The 25,850-nt window shown below is 38.3% G+C and overlaps 1 pseudogene across 1 annotated transcript; it reads right to left on the bottom strand.

Annotated features, from left to right (window-relative positions):
* Window positions 1-13,773: 13,773 nt before the first annotated feature.
* LOC149842857 (protein JINGUBANG pseudogene) lies at window positions 13,774-15,339 on the bottom strand (annotated as a pseudogene). The gene is made up of 2 exons (XR_016430983.1): window positions 14,073-15,339; window positions 13,774-13,955 (listed from the first exon to the last, which is right to left on the bottom strand). The product of XR_016430983.1 is annotated as a protein JINGUBANG pseudogene (transcript).
* Window positions 15,340-25,850: the final 10,511 nt, after the last annotated feature.

The following is a 25,850-nucleotide window of genomic DNA, read 5'->3' as shown; positions in this document are numbered from 1 at the left end:
GAACTTTGGCCTTTTGCTCCTTATTTTAATGTTTAGAAATTTGGCCATGATCATTTGAATCGAAGATCATTAGAATTAGGGCTGTAAACAGGCTAAGCCACCTGTGGTTCGGCTCATGTTTGGCTCGTAAAAAGCTTGTTCAAAATTGTAAAATAGGCTCAGTTGGGTACTTGGCTTGGCTCGACTCATATAGGTTCATTAGGTAGCTAGAAACATATTTTAGATATATTTTACATGTTATTTAATCCTATTTCTTTTCGCTCTAAAGAATGTATTTTTTCTATAAACAAGCCAGCTTGAACTTAGCTCATTTAACTCAAACTAGTTATAAGCTTGAACTCAGTTAGGCTCGACTCATATATGCTCGTTAGGTAGCAAGAAATATATTTTAGATATACTTTACATGTATTTTTTTGTAATCCTATTTCTTCCCGATCTAAAGAAATATATTTTTTATATAAACAAGCCAGCTTGAAATTGGCTCATTTAACTCAAATTAATTATAAGCTTGAACTCGGCTTAGCTAGACTGGTATAGTTAGGTAGCAAGGAATATATTTTAGATATATTTTACATGTATTTTTTTGTAATCCTATTTCTTCCTGCTCTAAAGAAATGTATTTTTTCTATAAATAAGCCAGCTTGAACTTTGCTCATTTAACTTGACTATTTATGACGCCACAAGAATGAGCCCAGCTTGAACGCTTCAAGCTCATCCTGTTCAACTCCTTTACCAGCCCTAAGTGGAACCTCTCTCTCTCTCTCTCTCTCTCTCTCTCTCTATATATATATATATATATATATATATATATATATATATATATATATATATATATAGGCTGGTGTTCTCTACAAAACTTTGGGGGGCTATCCCCAGCCTGGTCCAAGTTATTTTAGAGGCCTAGGCCTGAGCCTAAACTTGCAGGGAACATGGGCTAGGGGTTTACTGATGACCAAAAAATAAATAAATAAAGATACTTAGATTAATCTTCGGTCTACCATTTCCCGGAGGTTTTTCATTTTATGACAGTTTACGAACTTGTCATGCTGATCCTAAACTTGCCTAAGACAAAGCTGATCTGCAGAGTGCAGATGTGACAGGCCACACTTTTTGTTATCACGATTTGCAGATGCTCATCAACGTACATTTCAAGCACTTCTAGTAGGGGTGTCAATGGGTCGGCTTAGTTCGGATCTAAGTGGATCCGAGAAAAATTGATCTGATTTATATTTGATAAAATTATATTTGTATATTTTTTACATTGAAAAATCATGGGTCTTAATCGGTATTCTGGTTGTACTCATGTCTAGTATATGAAATTTCACAAACCATACCCAGCTCCATATACTAATCGGACCTTTTGAGTCTGGTCCGGATTCTAATCAAACCTCCTTATGACTAGAATCTGAACCTGTAGATTTTGGTATGGATTTGGTCTGGGTCAGATCCGACCCATTGACACCCTTGTTTTTTAGTAGAAAATATGCACTGTCAACCTTTTCTTTTAATAGATGAGAAACTTCACATATTCTTAGGAACCGTATGCAATTGAAGAAATAAAAGAGTGCCTGATATGGACAATAAATCAATGTCCTATACTAATTAATTATTTGTCAGGGATGAGGTTGGCTGCATCACCAAATTGTCTGATCGGATAGAGTAACTTGATACTGAATTAGGCACATGTGACTGTGCATTAGGAGCATAGGAAAGGCAACAAACTTGTGGTTGTACCTGTTTGGATTCTGGTTAGCGTTGGCCCAAACCAGACCTTTTACCATATAAGGATCTCTCATGAAAGAAGAACAAAACACAATATAACCATACAAGAAAAGTTTAATTGGGGACAATAATGATGCATTTTAGCTTTGTTTTGTCCCTGGGGTTGATGGCCTTCGCAAATGTAGGATAACCTGCCCACAGGGACCGTGGTGTCCCTGGGCGGGTTTTGTCCTGTGTTTCAAAGAACCCTCTTAAGACATTGCTAAGTCGGCTGGGTCATCATGGACTTGAACTTATGGTATATCAAGTCATAGTCCATTAGGACACGGTTAAGTCGGCAAGAGCTATAGGGCTTGATCTCACCAAGGCACCATGTTCAAGTTAACACAGATTCATGTACAGAGCCCAAGCCTTTGATCTGAGTTTTAGAATAGAAAGTCTTCACACTATTCTACTGAATCATAATCATGCAAGTTGCTAGCCCAGGCATTCTCATCAGTTTGAAGCTTTGACCCCCACTGATTGTGCTCTGAAAATTAGGCTGACCTTTCCATGTGGACTTAGAGTCAAACGAGGTCAATTTTAGTTACACTAGCAGACACTACTGCCATTACTGGCAGAAAACTCAAAGGGGTTGTCCCCTTCCCATTCGTTGACTAATGTACAGCCTGTTTGATTCAGGCATTGTCTGGAGGAAATGAGCAAATATAAAAAAGTAGCAAAGCATCGATGCTGTCAAGCATGTGAGAATAGAGTAATAAAAATAGTAATGGCCTTGGTGAATCAAGTGAACCCCACACTAAAATATATTATCTTAAGCCGTAGTTGATGAATTGATCATCCACAAAGCAATCTCACTCATAAATTTGCTACATTTCCATTCTCACTAGTAAATTGATTATACAAAAGCAAGAGAGAGAGAGAGAGAGAGAGAGAGAGAGAGAGAGAGAGAGAGAGAGAGAGAGAGCATGACAGTTTTGCTACTTATCTGGATCATGCTGAAAGAAGAAAGGAATATTTATGTCTAAAAGTAAGTTTGATTGGTGGACTTTTAAGGGCACGTTTGAAAGAGAGAAAAACTCTCATAGGAAAAAAAAAAGTTGCCTATGACAGTTTTTGATACGAGAAGTTCTAAAAAAAAAAAAGTTTTTCGCTTGTTTGTATAGCATGAGAAAAACAAAGTGAAAAAAATATCAAAAAATGAGAGAGGAGGAGGATGGTGGTGAGATGGATGCTGGCGGTGATGGTGGATGGTTGGTGGTGAGATAGGTGGTGGAGAGTGTAGAAATAAATTTTCTCTTGGTAAGAAACATCCCTCCACCACCCTCCATGGAAGAATGTTTCCTATCAAAAAATGTACTTTTTAGAAAAACTCTCACCAAAAAAGTCTCTCGTTTGGAAGGGTTCAAAAATTTGTATGAATTTTATCATTTTGCATCACCTTTTCTACATCTTTCTGGCTTCCAAACGTGCCCTAAGTGATAGTTCTTTTAATTACAATGCCACATAAATGTGACCATTTAAGGAGTAGGTCTTTTAACTATTACGAACCTTAAATATATGGCTTGGTTAACAAGTCAATCTGTAATCAAGTCCAGCTATATAGTTTTCTTAAATCTATGGCTCATATTGAACTCTACATAGATGCACGTGGTAGGCTAGATGAGTTGGTGGATTCTTGAGCCACACTGTGCCTATGATGGTCACATGGTCAGGGATGCTAAAACAAGCCAACTCATGGTCCCAAAGGAATCGATTCGTTGGACTTTGTGTTTAACCATTCTTTTCTGTACCTTTGCCAATCTTTTTACACACAAGTGACAGTCCCCCTTTTCCATCTAAGGTGTGGACTTTAAGAATGCTGCCAAGTTGGTTTTGCTTCCTTGTGTGGCTTTTATTAATTCCTTTTGTAGATAAAGTAGATTGAGTGAGATATGGTCTTTGAAGAAATTGACTCAATGGACCACAGTTAAAGATCAAACCCATGACTGCAGCAAACTAGATATGGTTTGATTGATGAGGCCACTCATAATAGATACCATCAATTTTAACTCGATCAAATCTGCCTTTATTACAAAATTTGCAAATTCAATATGGTTAAGGATTTCCTTTCTATTTTGATTCAATCATTCAGGTACATTTCAGCCACATACTCTTAGACTTTTCCTAACAAAGATAATTTCAGTCATCTTCTGACACTATAGTGTTCGATCATATTTTAGATCACACCGTTTCATAATCAACATCATGACATAAATCGGGATATATAGCAGTATGGAAATTATGATTAGCAGTCGATCAAAACAGGAACAAAGAGCAAGCATATGAATTTCCACATAATATCAAAAACTAGACAATAATACATAAACAAACAGTTGCAAAGAACACAATAAAAACAACAAAAATATGTTAATATTGTATAACAGACTAAGGCGTACGAAAGTACTTCCCTTAGAAAAGATTTGGCTCTACATACAGTGCAAACAGGGTTCGACGTCCTTCTCCTAGGATACAATAGCCTCGACGATCAAGAGCGATGCACTCTAACGGTTTGTCCTTCGAAGACAACCTCTCTGAACCGTTGTGCAAAAAACCCCTTCATGTAGAGTGAGCGAGAGCAGCAGAGAGATAGAAAATGTAGAGTCTTTCTTCCTCAGATTTCTGTGTTACAACATATCCGTAACCCCAGCCCTAACCATGTTTTATAACTCACGACCGGTTATAAAACATGGAAGGGACCCATTACAGAATCCGATGAGCCGAGACTCGTTAACGGAATCTGAAGAGACAAGACCCATTAATGGGCATGGACTACGAGGAGTCGTGACCCATTCTCATTTCTCATTTCTCATTTCTCATAACCCATTAATGAATCCAAATAATCACAAAAACTTTGGACAATTACCCGAACCCGAACGGCTCGGCACGGTACGGCATGGCGGGCGCGCGCGCATGTGTGTGATAGTCATCCCATCCTCTTATTCTTAAGAACAAGTGTAAGAGTTTGCATGTGATTTATAAAGCCCACAACAAACTCAAACCTCTTCAATATGAGACTATTCCACGTCATCAAGTCCAAACTTTTTCAAAAAGAAAATCAGCCCAAGTTTTCTTTATTTGAATTCTCTCTCATCTCCTCTTCTTACACCCAACATATAGTATCCGCACTAAATTTTAATCATCACCTTGTTATGTATAGCTAGTGTCTATATGTAGAGGTCCTTTTGGTAAAGTTTCACTATATTTAGCAAACTTAACAAGTTGGATCAGAGTCATTATATTTAACATATCAAACAAGTCTATCTGAATTGGATCCATTTACTAGGGGTCCGATTTCCTACATCCTCATAAATCCAATCTTGGAGGCCTGTATATTAATTTGCTTATATAATTTAATGAGTTCAATCTGATATAGATCATCCAAGATACAGATCCAGACCCAGACATAAACAAAAGAGATCCAGTTTTTTACAAACACATGTTGGATCCGCTTCCAACTCCTTTTGGATCACACCCCTATATTCCAAACCAAAATTTGAAACCAACAAGCAGAGCGCTCGAGATGATTTATCAATAACATTCTGCAAGAAGCAGATGATGTCACTCAAACACCTCATTAAGGTAGTCCACTGAACTGATCCGTACCCATGTCAATGTCCTGTCTCCTCATACACTATTAATAACGGGAACTTACACCAAAAACAATGAGTCCGTGTCCTTCCCATGCCTGTCTCTGTAACATTGATCCATATCTTTTTAAATGACGAAGTGCCCCACCGAAGCAAGTAATCTTCTGTACGGATGGCAGTGGACGGTGTGTGTGTGTGGAACAGGGGTTTGCCCCGCCTTGTCCCATTTGGATCGGGGATGGACTTATGCTTTCCCCCTCCCGCCTCGTCCCCATGCCGATCCCCCGCCCCATCCCATCCTCAATCCTTCTTTAGGGATGGCAATGGACCGAGGAGCAACGGGCCCCTGCCCCGCCTAGCCCCGTTTGGACCTGGGATGGAAGACATGAAACGGGGATGGAGGTTAAAATCAAAACCCGCAGAGGGATGGAGGGCAGGATTTTGAGATGGGGGCGGGGTGGAGACCTTGTCCCCCGCTTTCGCCCCAGTCCACTGTCATCCCTAATCTTTGAATGGGGTCACAGACACCCAAGCCTTTATGAAGCCCACCAGTAAAAGGCACCTCCCCACCCGTGGGAGTCAAACCTGGAAAAAAGTGCCCTCCGAACCAAGCTGGGTAATCTCCAAGCGGTCAGCACCTTCTCCCCCAAGCTCGCTACCACTTGCCGATTTGGGTGGGTGTGTCCTGCTTTTGGGCAATGTTAGGTGGTGTTATAATTCAAAACATCTTTTTTTTTTGGATTTATAACTTGAAAAAACCATACCCTGCACCAAGACCGGCTGACTCAGCCTGCCATACCTAAGGTTGTCATGCCGGCAGCATAAAACTTAGAGGCTAGGACCCCTGCCCCCGAGAGGCGCCCATGGAAATCTAACCTTCACTGCCCGTCTAGCAGCCAAGGCCCCCACTCCACTACGCCAACCCTCATTGGGGCTTCAAAACATCATATTGCATTCAAGAAATGCTGTTGGAGAGAGAGAGAGAGAGAGAGAGAGAGAGAGAGAGAGAGAGAGAGAGAGAGAGAGAGCACTTAGATATGGTTGACATTGAAAAATCAGGCAAATGAAGATGGATAGGCTGCTCAGAGTATTCATTGTTTTCTTTTCAGTTTTTAATTTCAACTTTCTGCACAAACTCTTATGCTTAAAAAGAGCACAAGCAGCAAAGCTTGCAGAAAACCCGCAAAGCAAATTGCACCTGTTTTGCTGCAAACAAGATGAGGGCCTTCTCCAGCTAAGGAGACATGGTGATAGGGCAGATCCTATAAAAAATGCACTTTTTTTGTTGAGAGAATAGAAAATGCACTTATTAGCCATAGTGCATACCGGATTGGGAATCAGTCTGTCTCGTTACCAATGCATAGCTTGTGCCATGATATATTTTAGTGAATGTCATAATTAGCTTCAAGTAGAACTGTACGTGGAAAGCTACGCTTCACTTGCGTGTCTGTGTGCAAAACGCGAAAGATACAAGCTCACAAAGTTATGATATTGAGATAGAGAGAGAGAGATGACAACTTGTCTCTTTGTTCTCAATATAAACAGTCTTCATAATGAGCTTAAGTTGAATTATAAATTCTATCCTGATTTATTTATGCCAACTTCTGAAAGCTTTGTGTCGGGAAGAGTAAAGACATTGATGTAATTCAAAATAACGAGATTGGGATCAGGTCAAGTGTGCTATGACGGTATTCCGTCATAGCACTTCTGGATGCCCTTGATCTCGAAATGAACAACATCCAAAATCTGTAGGAATGAGATGCCCAACACTTGGACGGCCCCACTCTTTTTTCTGATGCCGTCCATGTTTCGGATGGATGGCATCGGAATGGTTTAAAATGAATGGCTCACAAAGCAAACCATTTATCAGCAGATGTTCAGCGTACTGACCTGAAGTCTCTCTCTCTCTATTTTGAGCACGGATAAACTGTTAAAATAAGTGGTAACTCCGATAACAATGACTGATAGCATCTTTTGATTTTCTATTCTACAGAAATAATTGGCAGGATCATGCATTTACATTTACATATGTAGCTAGCAGCCCAACTCTTCAAATATCATTTACATATTTAGCTGGCAGCTGAACTCCTTAAATATCATCCTTAGCTGGCAGCCAAATGAATTCCTAAAATCTCATGATTGGTTAGCCAAACCTGTGTTATCTTATCTTTCACCTTTATCTAAACCTAATATGGTTAAGTGATAAAAAGTTATGAATGTAGTTATCATTAAATTTTTTTCTTAATAAAAATCAAACTCATATCTCACTTAAGTGTGCATTTTTCATACACAGTTATTCTACTTTTAAAGTACCAGAGCCACCGCCTTCTCCAACAAGCAAATCATTGGCATCCAGTTCATCAAACTCGTTCATCTCAATGGCACCCACTGCGCCAGCAACTCAGTGAAACACAGTGGCAAGTCTAGTCTCGATTAAACTGAATTGAGAAAACTATATTCTCTAGCGTTCGCAACTGGAGTCAATTATGGTGAGTCAAGACCTCTTAGGTTTTGTCGATGGGTCGTCTTCTCAACCCATCAAATTTGTCACTGACAAGGAAGGAAAGTAGTTAGTCAATCATGACTATCACACCTGGCAAAAAACTGACCAACTGACTCTGAGTTGGATCAAAGTCACTGTCTCTGAAGCGGTCTTTGGATAAATCATGAGATCTAAGTCTGCCCATGATGTTTGTGTAGCGTTGGAGAAAGCCTATGGTTCACAGTCACCATTGCAAGTCACCATTGCAAATCATGATGTTGAAGAAATAGCTAACTTTTATCAATAAAGAATCAATGAACATATTGGCATATTTTGACAAAATCATATTCTTATATGATTTGCTGACTGCCTTGCATCATCCAGTTGATGACATAGATCTCATTAAGATAACTCTTAATGGGCTGCCCACTGAGTATGAAAGCTTTGTAACATCTGTTACAACTAACGCTACCATTCATGAATTTGCTAATCCGTATGATATGCTTATAAATCAAGAAAAGTGAGTACTCCTATTGCACTCCAAACCGTCTGAATCTCAAAAATTAACCCAAATTATCTTTTTGGCCACTCGCAGTAGAGGCCGAGGACGTGGTTCCTACAGAGGTCCCTAAAATCAAGGAAGGGGACACATGTATAATTCTACCTCAAACAATAACTTCAATCAAGGTAACTTGAATCAATGAGTACATATAACCTATCAATACTACGACAAACGCGGCCACATTGTAAAAGATTGTTGAGACATCTTGAAAGCTTTTTCGGCTATATCCATGCAATAGAATGTTGATGACTATTGGTACCCAGATACGGGTGCTACTAATCATCTGACAATGAATGAGAAAAACTTTGCAAATAAATCCCCATATCAAGGGAGTGAATCCATCATGATAGAAAACAATAAGACTCTCCATATTTCTCATTCAGGAGACATGGTTCTTTCATCTAGAAGATCTCAATTTGCATTAAAGAATATCCTCCATGTTCCTGCCATCGCAAAAGACTTATTGTCTGTTGGTCAATTTACTATGGATAATGATTATATTTTTTAATTCACTCCATCTCAATTTATTGTTAAGGATCATCAGACATGCATAATTCAATTTCGAGGACTGAAAACCAGTATGGGCTTATATCCAATCAAGACAAGCAGTGATTCTTCATTGATAGCAACATATGCGGGACATGCCAATAAGACAATTGTGTCATTCCTTAAATCGAGCAATGTTATTTTCTTTGATAAGAAAGAAGCAAATAAAAATTGGTGTTAATTGCCTCATTGGAAGGGCTCACAAACAATCTTTTGGTCACTGCCAATCTAATAGTTCACAGGCTCTAGAACTCTTGCATGCAGATGTCTAGGGCCCTTCATCTGTGGATTCCTATAAAGGTTTTAGATATTATTTGCTATTAGTTGATGATTACTCAAGGTTTTGCTGGTTATTTCTCATGAAAAATAAATCTCAAGTGTTTGACTGTTTCAAAAACTTTAAGTCTATTGTTGAAAATCAAGTTGGTTTTGCTATTAAATCTTTTCAGTCTGACAATGGTGGAAAATTTACAAGTTCTGAGTTCGAAAACTATCTTCAAAATAATGATATATTTCATCGCTTTGCATCCCCTCATATGTCTGAACAAAACGAACTTGTCGAACGTAAGCATAGACACATTGTTGAAATTGGTCTTAGCATGCTCAGTGAAACAAATTTAGCCTCTGCCTATTGGGTTGATGCATTCAGAACAATCATCTACATCATCAACTAACTGTCAATTCTAGTTCTAAGACACTACACACTGTATGAGCTTCTCTTTCACTATAAACCCGACTATACTCACCTGCGAGTCTTTGGTTGCCTTTGTTATCCTTTACTCACACTCTATAATAGGTCAAAATTTCAGCCTAAAACGGTATCGTGTCTTTTTCTTGGTTATGCATCATATCATAAAGGTTATCTTTGTTTTCATCCTCCAACTGGTCGCACTTATATATCTCAATATGTCCATTTTGACGAGTCTTCTTCCCACAGTTCTTGGGACACATTGACATTGTCTCCCCTGTCACCTTCATGCTTAACTCAGTAGGGCATTTCCTTGTCAGTTGCACTTGGCATCTTCTCCTCATCTGTGTCGTCTCTTTCCTTATCGTCACCATTCATAGGTTAGTCACCCGAGTTTAGCCCTGTCCCCTATACTTGTTGTGAATACTGAGCTTGATTCACCTTCTCCTTTCAGTTCACCATCCCCTGATCCTCACCTATCTCCTACCTCGCCCTCTGATACCTCGGTATCTCTTGATTCACTCTCCTTTAATCTCACTCTCCCAATGGATCCTTCTGTTTCTCCATCTAGTGCAAGTACTTATCGTCTTCCTAACCATTCTCATCCCATGGTCACACGGTCTATGATGGTCTCCTTAAAACCCAAATCGTTAATGGCTTTCCCTTACCGGTCTTCATGACTCCCTTCTTGAACCCAAACCTTCCACCTTCACACAGGCATCTCAACTTTCTCAATGGCAAAAGGCTATGGTCGCTGAATATGATGCACTTATGTGCAACCGCACCTGACACTTGGTCCTCTTGCAATCTCACTTTAATGTTGTTGGCTGCAAGTGAGTTTATCATATTAAAATGCACTCTGATGGCACCATTGCTCGTTATAAAGCTTGTCTTGTGGCTAAGGGGTTTCATCACGAAGAAGGCATCGACTTCTTTGAGACTTTCAATCCCATTGTTAAGCTTACTATTATTCAGGTTATTCTCTCACTTGTTGTCTCCTCTAACTGGGTTATGTGTCAGCTTAACTTCAGTAATGCTTTTCTCAATGGATATCGTGATGAAGATGTATACATGAGCCAACCTCCCGGGTTCACAATTGTTAAGTTTCCCAATCATGTCTGCAAACTCGACCATGCTATCTATGGTCTCAAACAAGCCCCCCCGGACATGGTACCAATGCTTAAGCACACACTTACTTTCTTATAGATTGCCATATCTTAGTATGATGCCTCACTTTTTATTTATAAAGATCATAATCTACTTATTCTTTTACTAGTATATGTAGATGATCTCATCATCACAGGTAATTCTCCAATAATCATCACTCGCATCGTCTCCAATTTTGGCTCTACCTTCTTCGTTAAAGACTTTGGGCATTTAAGATACTTTCTGGGCATCGAGGTTAACTATCTTAACCATGCAATGCATCTGTCTCAACGCCTTTATATTTTTACTCTTCGCAAGAAAGCCACTATAGTTTATGCCAAGCCAGTGACCACTCTGATGAGTTCGTCTCTCAAGCTCACCACAACAGGCACTGCACTCTTTTCAAAAGTAATGTTGTATCACAGTATTGTTGGAGGCTTGTAATACTTGTCTCTCACTTGCCTAAAAATTGCATTCGCAGTCCACAAAGTTTGTCAATTCATGTATAATCTACGTGAGGCTCATTGGACTGTTGTCAAGCGCATTCTTCGCTACCTGAAGGATACAGTTGAATATGGTACGGTTTACTTCTTCGTCCATCTTTCTCTCTTGCACTCAGTGCATACTCCGATGCAGATTGGATCAGGTGGCCCGATGATCACAAATCCAGTGGGGGGGTTTTGTTGTCTTTCTAAGCAACAATGTTATATCTTGGTCATTTAATAAATATTGTATCATTGCCCGATCTAGCACCGAAGCCGAGTACAAGTCTCTTACCTGTGCGACTTCTTACTTGTTGTGGTTAAAGTCTTTACTCATAGAACTTGGAGTTTATCTACATAACCCGCCTGTTTTGTGGTGTGATAATATTGAGGCATTATTTTTAGTAGCCAATCACATGTTTCATGCTCACACAAAACACGTTGAAATTGATTTTTATTTTGTTTGGAATCACGTTCGCACTGACAATCTCTAAATTCGGTTCATTTTCTCTGGTTATCAACTAGCTGATGGGCTCACCAAGCCGTTATTTGTCATCAAATTTTGAGACTTTCAGAACAAGCTCAATGTATGTGCCCCCTCCATTGAGCTTGCCGGGGCATGTTAAGATAAGTGGTAACTCCACAATGTTACCCTCGGAAGGTGGCCAAACTCTTCAAATATCGTTTACATATGTAGCTGATATCATCCTCAAAGGATCACACTCTACATAAGTGAATTCCTAAAATCTCGTGATTGGTCGGCCAAACCTGTGTTATCCTATCTTTCACCTTTATCTAAACCGAATATGGTTAAGTGATAAAAAGTTACCAATGTAGTTATCCTTAAATTTTTTTTCCTTAATAAAATCAAACTCATATCTCACGTAATTAGTCTGCATTTTCCAAAACACAGTTATTCTACTTTCATAAGCATGGTTCATTACTGGCGCTGCATACGAGGCAGGCCAATAAAAGAGTAATTTCTTGTTGTGAATGCTTTGAGATATATTGAAATATCAAAGCATATATCACAAAAATAAATTCAAAATCCTGTTGATATATATAGTAACCATGCTTCTGACCAGCTCTTGTATCCTAATCCAACCAAGGTGCAACTTTTGCCTATATATATATATATATATATATATATATATATATATATATATATATATATAGAGAGAGAGAGAGAGAGAGAGAGAGAGAGAGAGAGAGAGAGCAGTATTAAAGTCTGATCACCCCATCACTGTGGAAATCCACAATCCAAGAATATTGACCTCAATCCAGGTTTTCTCGCCTCCTCGCTAGATCAAAACTCTAGGTTCATGAGTCTTTCAACATAAAAAAAAACACTGGTGCTGCTGGATCCTTGTTTGGGGGCTCATCACACCTCTCCATTCTTTCATTATCGCCAAGGAGATATTCTGTTTGGGCTCGAAATGGCTGTTCATCTGGCGGTGCTGGATTCTTTTGCTGTGGCGGGCTGTGTGGATGGAGTATGTTTCTCGGACTGCGCTGTTGCAAGCCATAAAGTCCTCTCTTCACAAACGTATCTTGCTCAAATGGCCTGGTTCCGACTTCAGCTGGATTGGCTAGATGTTGGAGCATTGTAGCAGCTGAATTCTATTCTGTTATGTTCCTGTGCTTTTGTTCTTTTTATTTTCTGTTCGGAAACTTTGGTGACCGCTAGTCAGCTGTTCCTTGACTTTGTTCTGTATCCCTGTTTTTTGCAATATATTTAACTTTCCTTAAAAAAAAAACCGTGACAGTCACTTTTGTAGCTCTATTCATGATGATTCCTGGAGCAAAAGAAAGAAAAAGCAAAAAAATTGGAATAACTAATATTTTATTCAAGGTGAGTACAATATCCTTCTTCAAAAAGGCGTCTCTCCATTCAAGGCGAGTACAAGAAGCTTCTGCCAAGCTCTCTCTCTCTCTCTCATATTCAATTATCGTGAAGCTCTTTTACAGAATTGTTGAGTATCATATAAGCTTCTTTTAAAGTAAAGCCGTCCCTGCCCAACCCCAGCAAACAATATAAACTTGAAAAAGAAGGCACCTTTAAGAACATGGCCAACATTACACGGTTTACACCCACAATCGCGGTGGAGTTCATTGTTTGGAACTTGTTTCAAATCTCAACCTTTTCCATGGCTGGTCCACCGTTGCTTTCCAAGCACGAGCAGCGGATTATTCACTTGTCGCCATCTATTGTAAACATTTTCACAGAAAATCGCGTTCTTATAATTACCAAACGCGCTGTATTCCAGGACCACATCATGGTGTAACAATCGAGCTCCGAACAAAAACAGTAGATCGTGAACTTAACCACATTTTAACATGTCCCCAAACAAACAAGTGATGGGCATATATATATATATATATAGCATATATATATATATATAGATAGATAGATAGAGAGAGAGAGAGAGAGAGAGAGAGAGAGAGAGAGAGAGAGAGAGGAGTCAAGCATGATAATGTCATGCATGATCACCCACCGCCACCAACTCGAAGATGAACAATCTTCATTTACTTCAAATGGTTCAATGTAGATCAACAACCAGGCAGAGATTCAACTTTTTATAAATATATCAAACGTAATAGCCCATGAACACTTTGATTTTATAACATGTTCATGACTTTGCGTTTCCAAGACAAACGAGACCAAAGCTTCGTCGTCCCTATACAACTGGTGATTTTGCTGTAAAAAAGTTAAATCAATATACTAAAATAAAAAAACCCAAATAGTAGAAAATAATATCATTTTTGAAGAATTATTATTCCCTTCCTTTTTTGAATGGGGTTAATTACTAATTACCTTCATTAGTTGCTTAATTAATTTAGGGTTGGAGCCTTAGGGACTTGGGACTCCAAACCTTCCAGGTCTTGACCTCGCCATCTAGGCTCCCACTATAGACCAAGACGGACTCAGAGGTAGGTCCGGTCGGAGCCACTGCCAACGACTTGATGGGCTGCTGGTGACCCTCAAGCACCGCAATCGAGCTGTACCGGTTATCAGATCCCCTTTGCCAGATCCGGACTGTTTGATCCGCTGAGCCGCTTACCAAGAGCTCGGACGCGAATGCCAGGCACAGGACGGCCCGCTTGTGCCCACGGAGCGCGCCGGACACGGCCATGTGCCTCGAGATCTCCTCCCTCTCCCAGACCAAGATGGACCGGTCACATGCACCCGAGTAGAGGACTGACCCGTCCAAGCTCAGTGCGAGTGCGTTGACGGCTGACTTGTGCATTTCGAGGGTCGCGACCAAGGAGTGCTTCTTCTCGCCGCCCGTCCTCGCCCAGACCTTGATCCGCGTATCGGCCGAGCCGGTGTAGACCGTACCGTCGACCGAGACTGCGAGGGCATTGACCGCGTCGTCGTGGGCTCGGACCGATTCTAGGCAGCGGAAGTCCGAGACACGCCAGATCTTGAGAGTCCGGTCCCACGATACGGAGTAGAGGAGGCCGCCGCGCACGGCGAGTGCCGAGACAGTGTCGACGTGGTTGATCCAGAGGCTGGTGTGGTGGCGCCGGACCTGGACGTGGTTGCGCGGGAGGAGGAATCGGATCGCCCGGTCCGATACGGTCGGTAGGGAAGCGACTTGGCGGAGGCGGTTCGGTCCGGAGGGATCCCAGACCCGGATCTTCCCGTCCTGGTGGGCGGTGAAGATCTTTTCGGCCGAGAAGGCGATGGATTTCACAGCGCCACCGGCGGAGGGGGCGGCGAGGATTTCGGATTCCGTCAGGTCTCCGGCGTTCGGAAAGCGGAGGAGGGCGGCAGAGGCCGTGCCGGCGAAGAGGGAGGATGCGGAGGCGGCGAGGGTATGTACGGCGCCGTTGGGGATCTTCGTGGAGGAAGCTGCGCAGGTGGTGGCGCCGAAGAGGAGGTCCTGCGTGGGCTTGTGGAGGGAGAGAACGGAGGGGAGGCTGGATTCGGAGGAGAGTTGGCTTCCAGCGTCGGAGGGAGGGTTGGCGGTGGCGGAGTTGTCGTCGGAGGGGAGGGATATCGTCGGAAAAACCAAGTTTTCCGGCGTCGGGTTCGCCGGAGTTGTGGAGGAGCAACCTAGCCAGCGAAGGACCGCCATCGAGTGGGGAGAAATGTGGGGGAGGAGAAGAGGGGGAGTGGAGGATTTAAATAGACGGACTTGATTTCGACACGTGGAAGGTGATCAGTGTGATTTTGGATTTAGTTGGTCCGAGGTTTACCAGAAGAACTCGGCGCAGCTCGGCTCGAATCCAAGCCGGCTTGGGGGTTCAAGAGGTGAATTGCCGTACCGCATCATACCCATGAGAGGTTCGAATCGGTTTTGGCGTAGGCCTTACACGTGAATACTTAAATCAAATGGGCCCGGACCCGAGGGACTTAAACGGGTCGGATTTAGTTCAGATTTAGGCATATACTGGATCTGACAAAATTGTAAATGCCCCATCCGTATTTGCGAGTCGGATTTCGAATAAAAGGGAAGAAAACATTCACTGAGTTCAGATTCTAGTGTGAATCCCTGATCTAAATCCGAGTGTTAGTCTCATCTGAAAGGTACAAACTTGGATCCGGCAAAGTCTTGAAGAGGTAAAACAAGCTAGAAGTCATGTTGGATCCACCTTCGCAACTTCGATCCGGCAAGGTCTTGGAGAGGTAAAACACGCTAGAAGTCGTGTTGGATCCACCTTCGCAACTTTGATCTGGCAAGGTCTTGGAGGGGTAAAATACACTAGAAGTCGTGTTGGATTCACCTTCTCAACTTGGATCCGCAAGGTCTTGGGGAGGTAAAACACGCTAGAAGTCGTGTTGGATCCAACTTCACAACTTGGATCCGGCAAGGTCTTGGAGAGGTGAGATGCTAGAAGTCATGCTGGAAATTGAGAACAGGGCTTCGTGTTGGAAGGGTGAATCGGAGTCAGAAATAATCTGGATCCATCAAACAAATGTTCCAAAGTAGAGCATGAATCTGATTGGATCCAACCAGATAGGACCTACAATATCAAACGATAAAAAAAAACATGTTAGTTTTCCCCCAGATGTTCAACTTAATCCAATTCATTTTTACACATCTGGACCCGGGCCACACATGCTGATGCAATCTGGTCACGTTTCGGATCTACAAAGCCTAAATTATACTCGGTTCCAATGATTCCTGATCTGGATTCAACCCAGATCCGATGAACTTTTGGGCTCAGGCACGTGTAAATTTGAGGTGACAAGGGATTTTAGGAGACAAGGATGGACGTGGTTTGTCTCTAGACTTGCTGCCAAGCGATTCGTAACTTAGCTAACTTTGTTTGGTAATGAGGTCGTGTTTAGCTCCATGAGTTCATTATGTGAACAAGTGCTACCCGGTTTGCTCCACGCATTTAATGCTTAGTAAAATGAGTTGCTAAGCAGGACATTTGATACAAGAGATTGAGAATATATATATATATATATATATATATATATATATATATATATATATATATATATATATATATATATATATATAGAGAGAGAGAGAGAGAGAGAGAGAGAGAGAGAGAGAGAACATTCAACATTACCAAAATACATCTACATAATATTGGATGAGAGAAGAACATAGGAGGAGTAAGACCGCCACAATCTAGATTCAGTACAAACTAATCAAACCCCCGTCTCTACTATATAATTGAAGAGCCAAATACACATCAGACATAACCCGCTGGCAAACCCTTCCAAAATCGAATTTGATGCCTCTGAAGAAGATGTTGTTTCTTTCAGTCCAGATCACTCACCATGCTGAAAACAACCAAACCCGCCACAATAATCTCCCTTTTTTGTATCGTAAAATCATGGGATCGAGCAAGAGGTCCCGAATAACGAAACTCGAATGAATTTGAACAGACGATGCACCCCAAGTTTGAAAAAATAGGTCTAGAACAACCGGGTAAAACCAAAATAGGTGAGTCGTGTCCTCTTCTGCCTTCTCGCAAAGAACACACATGTTGGGAAATTGAAACCCCCGTTTCTTGACATTAGTCTGGGTTTGAACACGATTCAGAGCCACTAGCCACACCAAGGCTTTGGCCCTTGGGGCGGGCCCCTTACCCCACATACAATCAGTGGAAAAGCAGTCCATCCCGGAAGGCAATAAGGAATGGTAAACTTGCTTAATGGAGACCTATCTCTGCTCGCAATGGCCCAGTGAAGCCAAAAAGGTAAGTTGTTGGACTTTTACAAAGGAGTGCTAAGATTGAATCCTAGCACTGTTTTGTTTTTTGCCAAACATTTTGATAAAGTAAAACTGGCCAGATCGAGCCGAGCTGATCGTGAACAGATGCTTTTCAAGCCTCGCTTAAGCAAAGCTTGAACATGTAGTTTTTTGAGAGTCAAGTTTGAGCTAACCCATTCTGGGTTCGAACCTGCCTGGTCTGCATCCCTATGTACAAACACCTCTAGATCAGATAGTCGCGGGTTGTTTTGATATAATTGGAATTCATAGATGGATTCAACATGGTTCAAGTGCTAGGAATCAACATTTGAATTGTATTTTTTCAACATGAAAACACGAATTTAGGAATCATGAAACTATATATGGGACATTGTGAACTGTTGATTTTTTAAGCCTTCCAAAATGATACCTACATGATGTAATTGGACCGTTCAAGTGCCGATATCTACTAAAAAAACATGTACATCATATCTATGGGAGAGTGTTCTCTCTGGAACACAAATTCGCGTGTTCCGATGTGTACGGAGGAATATCTTGGGACCCATGATAATTCATATGCCAATGTTGGCCACAATGACTTTATAATAAAATAACATATAAAAAAGGTAGGTATGCTTTTGACGAAAATGTCCTCCCATAAAATAGATATGCGTTGGACGAAAATGTCCTCCCGTTCCTCGTAAATAGATTTGCACGTTCCGCCTTTATTTTTAGCTTGTGTTACAACACATGGCCGCCTTCTCGTTCCTGCCTTGTGTTAGATAGAAAACATTCCTGAGTTCGTTCCTACCTCGTCGAGATAACTATAAATCGAACGACTGGTTTGATCATTGGTGGGCGTCATAGAGGGATTTGTCGGCCATCTCTTTTTACAATCATCTTTTCTTCTTCATTTTCGTTAGGCAGTATGGAAAAAAGCAATGATGCACAAACATTCCAACAAGTGTCATTAAAGTGTGGTTTATACCTTTCCATGTCATCATGCTATTGTTGAAGAACGTATGTCGTCGTGAGTGTCATTAAGGCATTGTTTTGTTATTACAGGTAGATTTTATCGTTTTGATGGTTGAAAACTTGAAAATATTTGTAAGACGTTGGAACCTGTTGACAAGAATGTTTGGTTACAGATGCAAGCAAAGACCTCTACCCCATCCGGTATCGTTCATTCACTCAATATATGCAATGTAACGCAAATCGCGGTTGTAGTAACACGTATATCAATTTTTGAGATATTGTTTTGTTTGTTAATATTGATTTGTAATATATTATGCTAAATTACCATATATCAATTTGTAAGATATTATGTGTTTTCTAGTGTCGATTTGTGAGATATTGTTTTGTTTGTTAATATCGATTTGCAATATATTATGCTGAATTATTGTAAATCAATTTGTAAGATATTATGTGTTTTCTAGTATCGATTTGTGAGATATTATTTTGTTTGTTAATATCGATTTGTAATGCTAAATTGCCGTATATCGATTTGTAAGATATTATGTGTTTTATAGTGTCGATTTGGTGATATTGTTTTGTTTGTTAATATCGATTTGTAATATATTATGCTGAATTATCGTATATCAATTTTGAAGATATTATGTGTTTTCTATTGTCGATTTATAAGATATTGTTTTATTTGTTAATATCGATTGATAATATATTATGTTGAATTGTCGTATATCGATTTGTAAGATATTATATATTTTTTAGTGTCGATTTATGAGATATTTTTTTGGTTGTTAATCTCGATTTGTAATATATTATGTTGAAATTTCGTATATCAATTTGTAAGATGTTATGTGTTTTCCAGTGTCGTTGTGAGATATTGTTTTGTTTGTTAATATCGATTTGTAATATATTATGTTGAATTGCCGTATATCGATTTGTAAGATATTGTGTTTTCTTGTGTCGATTTGTGAGATATGGTAAACGGTTGTTAATATCAATTTGTAATATATTATGTTGAATTGTCATATATCGATTTGTAGGATATTATGCTGAATTACTGTATACTGATTTGTAATATATTATGTTAAATTATCGTATAGTGATTTGTAAGATATTATGTGTTTTCTAGTGTCGATTTGTGAGATATGGTTTTGTTTGTCATTATCTAATTATAAGCTATTATGTTGTTGCTTTGATACTGTGATTCATTCAATCGTTTCTTTGACTTGCTTAACTAATCGGTAGTCGTTGTTATATGTATCTTGAATAAATCATAGTAAATGTATGCGCTGGCTAATATAAATTGATATTTTGCTCATGACAGTGTTGAGCATATCAACTAGTTGCAGTGAAGATGATGTGTCTCAATCACTGGAAAGTCATAGAGCAACGAACATCTGTACTATCGACGCACCTGAAGAAGTGAATATGTGCACTAATGATGCACATGATAAGAAGGGTGCAGGTATTGGATTCACTCTAGACTTGAATATTCCAGTAGACAAATTGCAATTCGATAATGATATTCTAGCAGACGAAATGCAATTCAATAATGAGGTAGACGATCATGACAGTGTACTTGACAAAGGTGTAGACACCTCAAGTCTTCATGATAGTACACTTGACTCTGTTCCCGTAGAGAGAATGCATTTTAATAATGAGGAAGCTGCATACAAATTTTACAATGATTATGCCTTAAAACTTCGCTTTAGTGTTAGAAGGTATTCTTGGGCAAAAAATGCACTGGGTGTCATGGTGAGAAATACATATATTTGTTCTAAGCAAAGTTGGAAGAAGTCAAGTGAAAATTCAATAAGGAGCAAGCCAGATTCAAGATGTGATTGTTCAGCGAGAATGGTGTTAAGAAGACTTTCGAATGAGAAATATGTAGTTCGTACTTTAATCAATAATCATAACCATGAATTAGCCCCTTCATTTATGACTCTTATGTTAAGGTCACATCGTAAAGTAACTGAAGTGCATGTTGTAATTGTTGAAATAGCTGATAGCGTCGACATTGCACCAATAAAGACATACAATTTATGCACGCACATAGATAGTAGTCGCAAGAATGTATCATTCACACCTATGGATCTAAGAAACCATTTGAAATGGAAGAGGTCAGACAACATGAAAAATGGAGGAATATGTTCTTTGATTGATTACCTACAGAAGAATTCAAGCAATGACCCTAGTTTCTTTAGTGCAATGCAACTAGATGAATATGGGTATGTTGTGAATATGTTTTGGGCAGATTCAAAGTCAAGAGTAGATTATGAATGCTTCAATGATGTGCTTATTTTTTATACGACAGTGAAGATTAATACAGAATAGTAGCCATTTGCATAGTTTGTTGGAGTGAACCATCACTCACGGAGTTGCATATTAGGCGGCGCTTTTTTGTATGACCAGACAAAGGAAACCTTTGAGTGGTTGTTTAGAGTATTTACATAGGCAATGAATGAGAAGCACCCTGGAGCTATACTTATAGATGATGATCATGCAATTGCGGCTGCAGTGTCTCATGTATGGTCATATGCACATCATCGCCTATATTTGTGACATATCTTTCAAAATGCAACAAAGAACATAGGACATATTTTTAATCAGAAGACAAGGTTTGATAAAAAGTTTAGAAAATGTGTACTTGAGAGCATGGACGAGATCACTTTTTTGCCTGATTGGGAGCAAATGATTCAGATGTACGACCTTGAAGATTGTGCGTGGTTACAAAATTTATATGCAAACAAAAAAAAGTGGCCATTGACATGTGAAAGATAATACTTTTGTGCAGGTATGATAAGCACACAAAGAGCTGAATCTATGCATGCCACACTGAAAAAAACCTTGTATTCATATTTAATAATGTTTTGCTTTATGGAACAATATGAATTATTTGTAAACGGTCTTAGACAGAATAAACTTGAACAAGATATGAAATGCTTCAACACCTACCCTGTAACTTTGGGCATGAAAATATTGACGTGACCTGTAGATCTATATACACTAACTGTATTTGAATACACTAAGAAGGAGGTTATACATGTCATGAATTGTAACATAAAAGGACGTATGCAATATGAGAATATGCACAAATACCATATTGTATGGGAGGGTGAAGAGCAACCAAAAAGGAAAAAAGCACATGTTACATACAATGTTGACAGCATAACAGTTGAATGTACGTGCAAAATAATTGAATTCAAAGGTATTTTATGTCGTCATGCATTAAAGGCACTTAATCAAGAGAAGATACAAGAAATACCTGAGTCATATATAATACGAAGATGGATGAGACAAGCAAAGATTGAACTGTTGGATACAAATAATGTCAGTCCATCTGGTGTTGATGAGAAGTGTCATATAGCCTCTCATTACCAACAACTATGTAGGTCACTTATGAATGTTGCAAATTTGACATCGAAAAGCGAAAAAGCCTATGTATGTATGTATGAGAAAAGTGTCAAGAGAATTACTTTAAAAAGTGCAGTTAATTCACCACGAGTCTGTTGCAGCTCATGAAGATCAATCTAAGAAAACGGGATCGAACAACGTAGGTGAAAATCACGCTTTTCCTGACCCTTATGATAAGTTACGCCAAAGCGTTAACATCATTTTCGACAAGTCAGGAGTAAACCTTGTAGATTATGATGGAAATATTTATCTAGTGAAGAGTATCTAAAAGAAGCTTGCCTTTGATCGCAGTCGTCAGAGGACAAAGTGTGCACTGAAATTGGTTTGCAAGAAAATGTGTAATAAACAACCAACCCCTAAGCAACCAAGCCATTCGCATGAACAGATATGTAATATAATATATTGCTTCCCATGTAAATTGTATTATGTGCAAGTTATCAATATCTAACTTGTGTAATTTTCAACATGCAGCAATACCCTACAGACGTGCATTACAACGTTGAAATCTGCAATCCCCCCCACTTGTTTGAGTAGAACGATGGCATGAGTTTGACAATTTTGGTATGTAACAATTTTGAAAGATGCTTACATTTCTTGTTGAACTTAATGTAGTGCCTGATATTTTTCTGTTTAATGATAGGCTCAGTTCAATTTAAAAGTGAGCAACACAACACAGAAATCACGTGTGGATTCTTCAGCTACAAAATAGTTGTAGCATTTAACTTTCATTAGTGTAAATTGTTGAAATGTTTAACATTCTATAATTCTTTGTTGTAATTCTATAATTCTTTGTTGTAATTCTACATTAAAAATCATACTACAAATATCATAAAACTCGACACTTGAAAACACATAATATCTTATAAATCGATATACAATAATTGAACATAATATATTACAAATCGATATACGACAATTCAACATAATAGCTTACAAATCGATATTAACAAACAAAACAATATTTCACAAAAATCGGCACTTAAAAACACTTAATATCTTACAAATCTATATACGTCAATTCAACAAAATAAATTACAAATCGATATTAAAAAACAAAGCAATATCTCACAAATCGATACTAGAAAACATATAATATGTTACAAATCGATATACAATAATTTAGCATAATATATTACAAATCCATATTAACAAACAAAACAATATCTCACAAACCTGCTTGTTCCGAGAAAACACATAATATATGATTTACCATCTCGGTGAGTTTCGTGTAACCATATGTTTTTATGATTTATGAAGTTACAATATCTCATAAATCGACACTAGAAAATACATAATATCTTATAAATTGATATACGATAATTCAGTATAATATCATACAAATTGATATACGACAATTCAGCATAATATATTATAAATCGATATTAACAAACAAAACAATATCTCACAAATCGATACTAGAAAACACATAATATCTTCCAAATCGATATACGGCAATTCAACATAATATATTACAAATCGATATTAACAAACAAAACAATATCTCACAAATTGACACTAAAAAATACTTAATATCTTCCAAATCAATACACGACAATTCAGCATAATATATTATAAAACGATATTAACAACGAAAACAATATCTCACAAATCGACACTCGAAAACACATAATATGTTACAAATCGATATACGACAATTCAACATAATATATTATAAATTGATATTAACAAACAAAGCAATATTTCACAAACTTGCTTGTTCCGAGATACAAATAATATATGATTTGTCGTCTTGGTGAGTTTCGTGTAACCATGTGTTTTTATAATTTATGAAGTTACAATATCTCATAAATCGACATTAGAAAATACATAATATCTTATAAATTGATATACGATAATTCAACATAATATCTTACAAATTGATATACGGCAAATCAACATAATATATTACAAATCGATATTAACAAACAAAACAATATCTCACAAATCGACACTAGAAAACACATAATATCTTACAAATCGATATACGACAATTTAGCATAATATATTATAAATCGATATTAACAAACAAAACAATATCTCACAAATCGATACTAGAAAATACATAACATCTTACAAATCGTATACGACAATTCAGCATAATATATTACAAATCGATATTAACAAACAAAACAATATCTCACAAATTGACACTAGAAAATACATAACATCTTACAAATCGATATACGATAATTCAGCATAATAAATTACAAATCGATATTAACAACCAAAATAATATCTCACAAATCGACACTAGAAAATACATAATATCTTACAAGTCGATATACGACATCTCAACATAATAGATTACAAATCAATATTAACAAACAAAACAATATCTCACAAACCTGCTTGTTCTTAGAAAACACATAATATATGATTTGTCGTCTCGGTGAGTTTTTTGTAACCATGTGTTTTTATGATTTATGAAGTTACAATACCTCATAAATCAACACTAGAAAACACATAATATCTTACAAATTGATATACGATAATTCATCATAATATCGTACAAATCGATATACGACAATTCAGCATAATATATTACAAATCGATATTAACAAACAAAACAATATAAGATATTATGTGTTTTCTAGTACCGATTTGTAAGCTATTGTTTTGATTTTGTTTGGGCTTTGATCGTGTCTAACTGTTGATCAGGAAGGAGGTGAAAAGGAGGATGACAATGACAATGCATGTGAGGTATAGTGAATTAGAACATGGTCTGCTCAATGCATTTGCTCATCTGCGTGGTTTTTAGTTTATAGTGTATCGTCAACCTTTTCTGCGTGGTTTCTATAGTTATGAGTGATTTTGAATGTGAAGTGCCATTGACGCGGTCGCGGGTAAGAATTGAGGAAACCCCATCTTCTCCACCCTCTATTCTGCTATTGTCTTATCGCGACACACCAACATTGTCGAAGAAACCGATGTTGGAGGAGCCAACCCCACCAAGAAGGCAGTTGTAGTTGAAATTGGAGGAGCCTCCATCTTCCCCACTTTAGTCTTCTCCTCCAAGATTGTCGTACCATGAAGCCTCGTTGTCGAGGAGACCCTTGTTGAGGAGCCTCCAAGAAGGTGGTCTGTGAGATTTCAGGAGCCCCCACATTCACCATTAGCATCTATTCTGTGTTTGCCATATCGAGAAGCTTCATTCTCAAAAAGGCGGGTTGTAGAGGCGGTTTTGCCTCATTTATTTGCTCGAGAAAAGAGAGAGTGTGGTGACAAAAACAGTAATCAGACTGACATTAAGAAGCCAAAGATTGAACTCGCTGATGAACCTTTCCCTATTTCATCAATTAATGACCCTAAAGTTCCCAATTCTAAAAAAGCTGATAAGAATTTTCACTTCTCTTTGTCTTGATAACTTACAAATTGATTTACAACAATTCAACATAATATCTTCCAAATCGATATACAACAATTCAGCATAATATATTATAAATCGATATTAACAAACAAAACAATATCTCATAAATCGACACTAGAAAATACATAACATCTTACAAATCGATATACAGCAATTCAGCATAATATATTACAAATTGATATTAACAAACATAATAATATCTCACAAATCAATACTAGAAAACGCATAATATCTTACAAATCGATATACAAATTCAGCATAATATATTAAAAATCGATATTAACAAACAAAATAATATCTCACAAAAATCGATATAATATCCTATAAATTTATAGTAGACATCGTGTTAGGAAGCAATATCTGTAAATCGATGATAAAATATCATAAAAATTGAGAGGAAAATTCCTATTAATAGCTTACAAATCATTATTAAGAATCAAAATATAAATCGATATTAAAAATCAATTTGTAATATATTATGCAATATTATATCGATTTATAAGATGTGTCGATTTGCAAGATATTTGTATTATGATTTTGAAACATGTGCCTGCAAAATTGACATTATTGTGATTTGTGCGCTTGAGGTGGCGATTTGCGTATTCAACACATGTGTGCCAGGTGGGTAATTTTGGTTTATGGATCAATGTGAATTATGCACACAGTCTTACAAAATTTATATACACAA

This window comes from Nuphar pumila, chromosome 3 (genome assembly GCF_984573655.1).
Source record: "Nuphar pumila chromosome 3, dmNupPumi1.hap1.1, whole genome shotgun sequence".
Taxonomy (NCBI): domain Eukaryota; kingdom Viridiplantae; phylum Streptophyta; class Magnoliopsida; order Nymphaeales; family Nymphaeaceae; genus Nuphar; species Nuphar pumila.
Note: the sequence above shows the minus strand (reverse complement) of the source record. Positions and strands in the feature narration are given on the sequence as shown.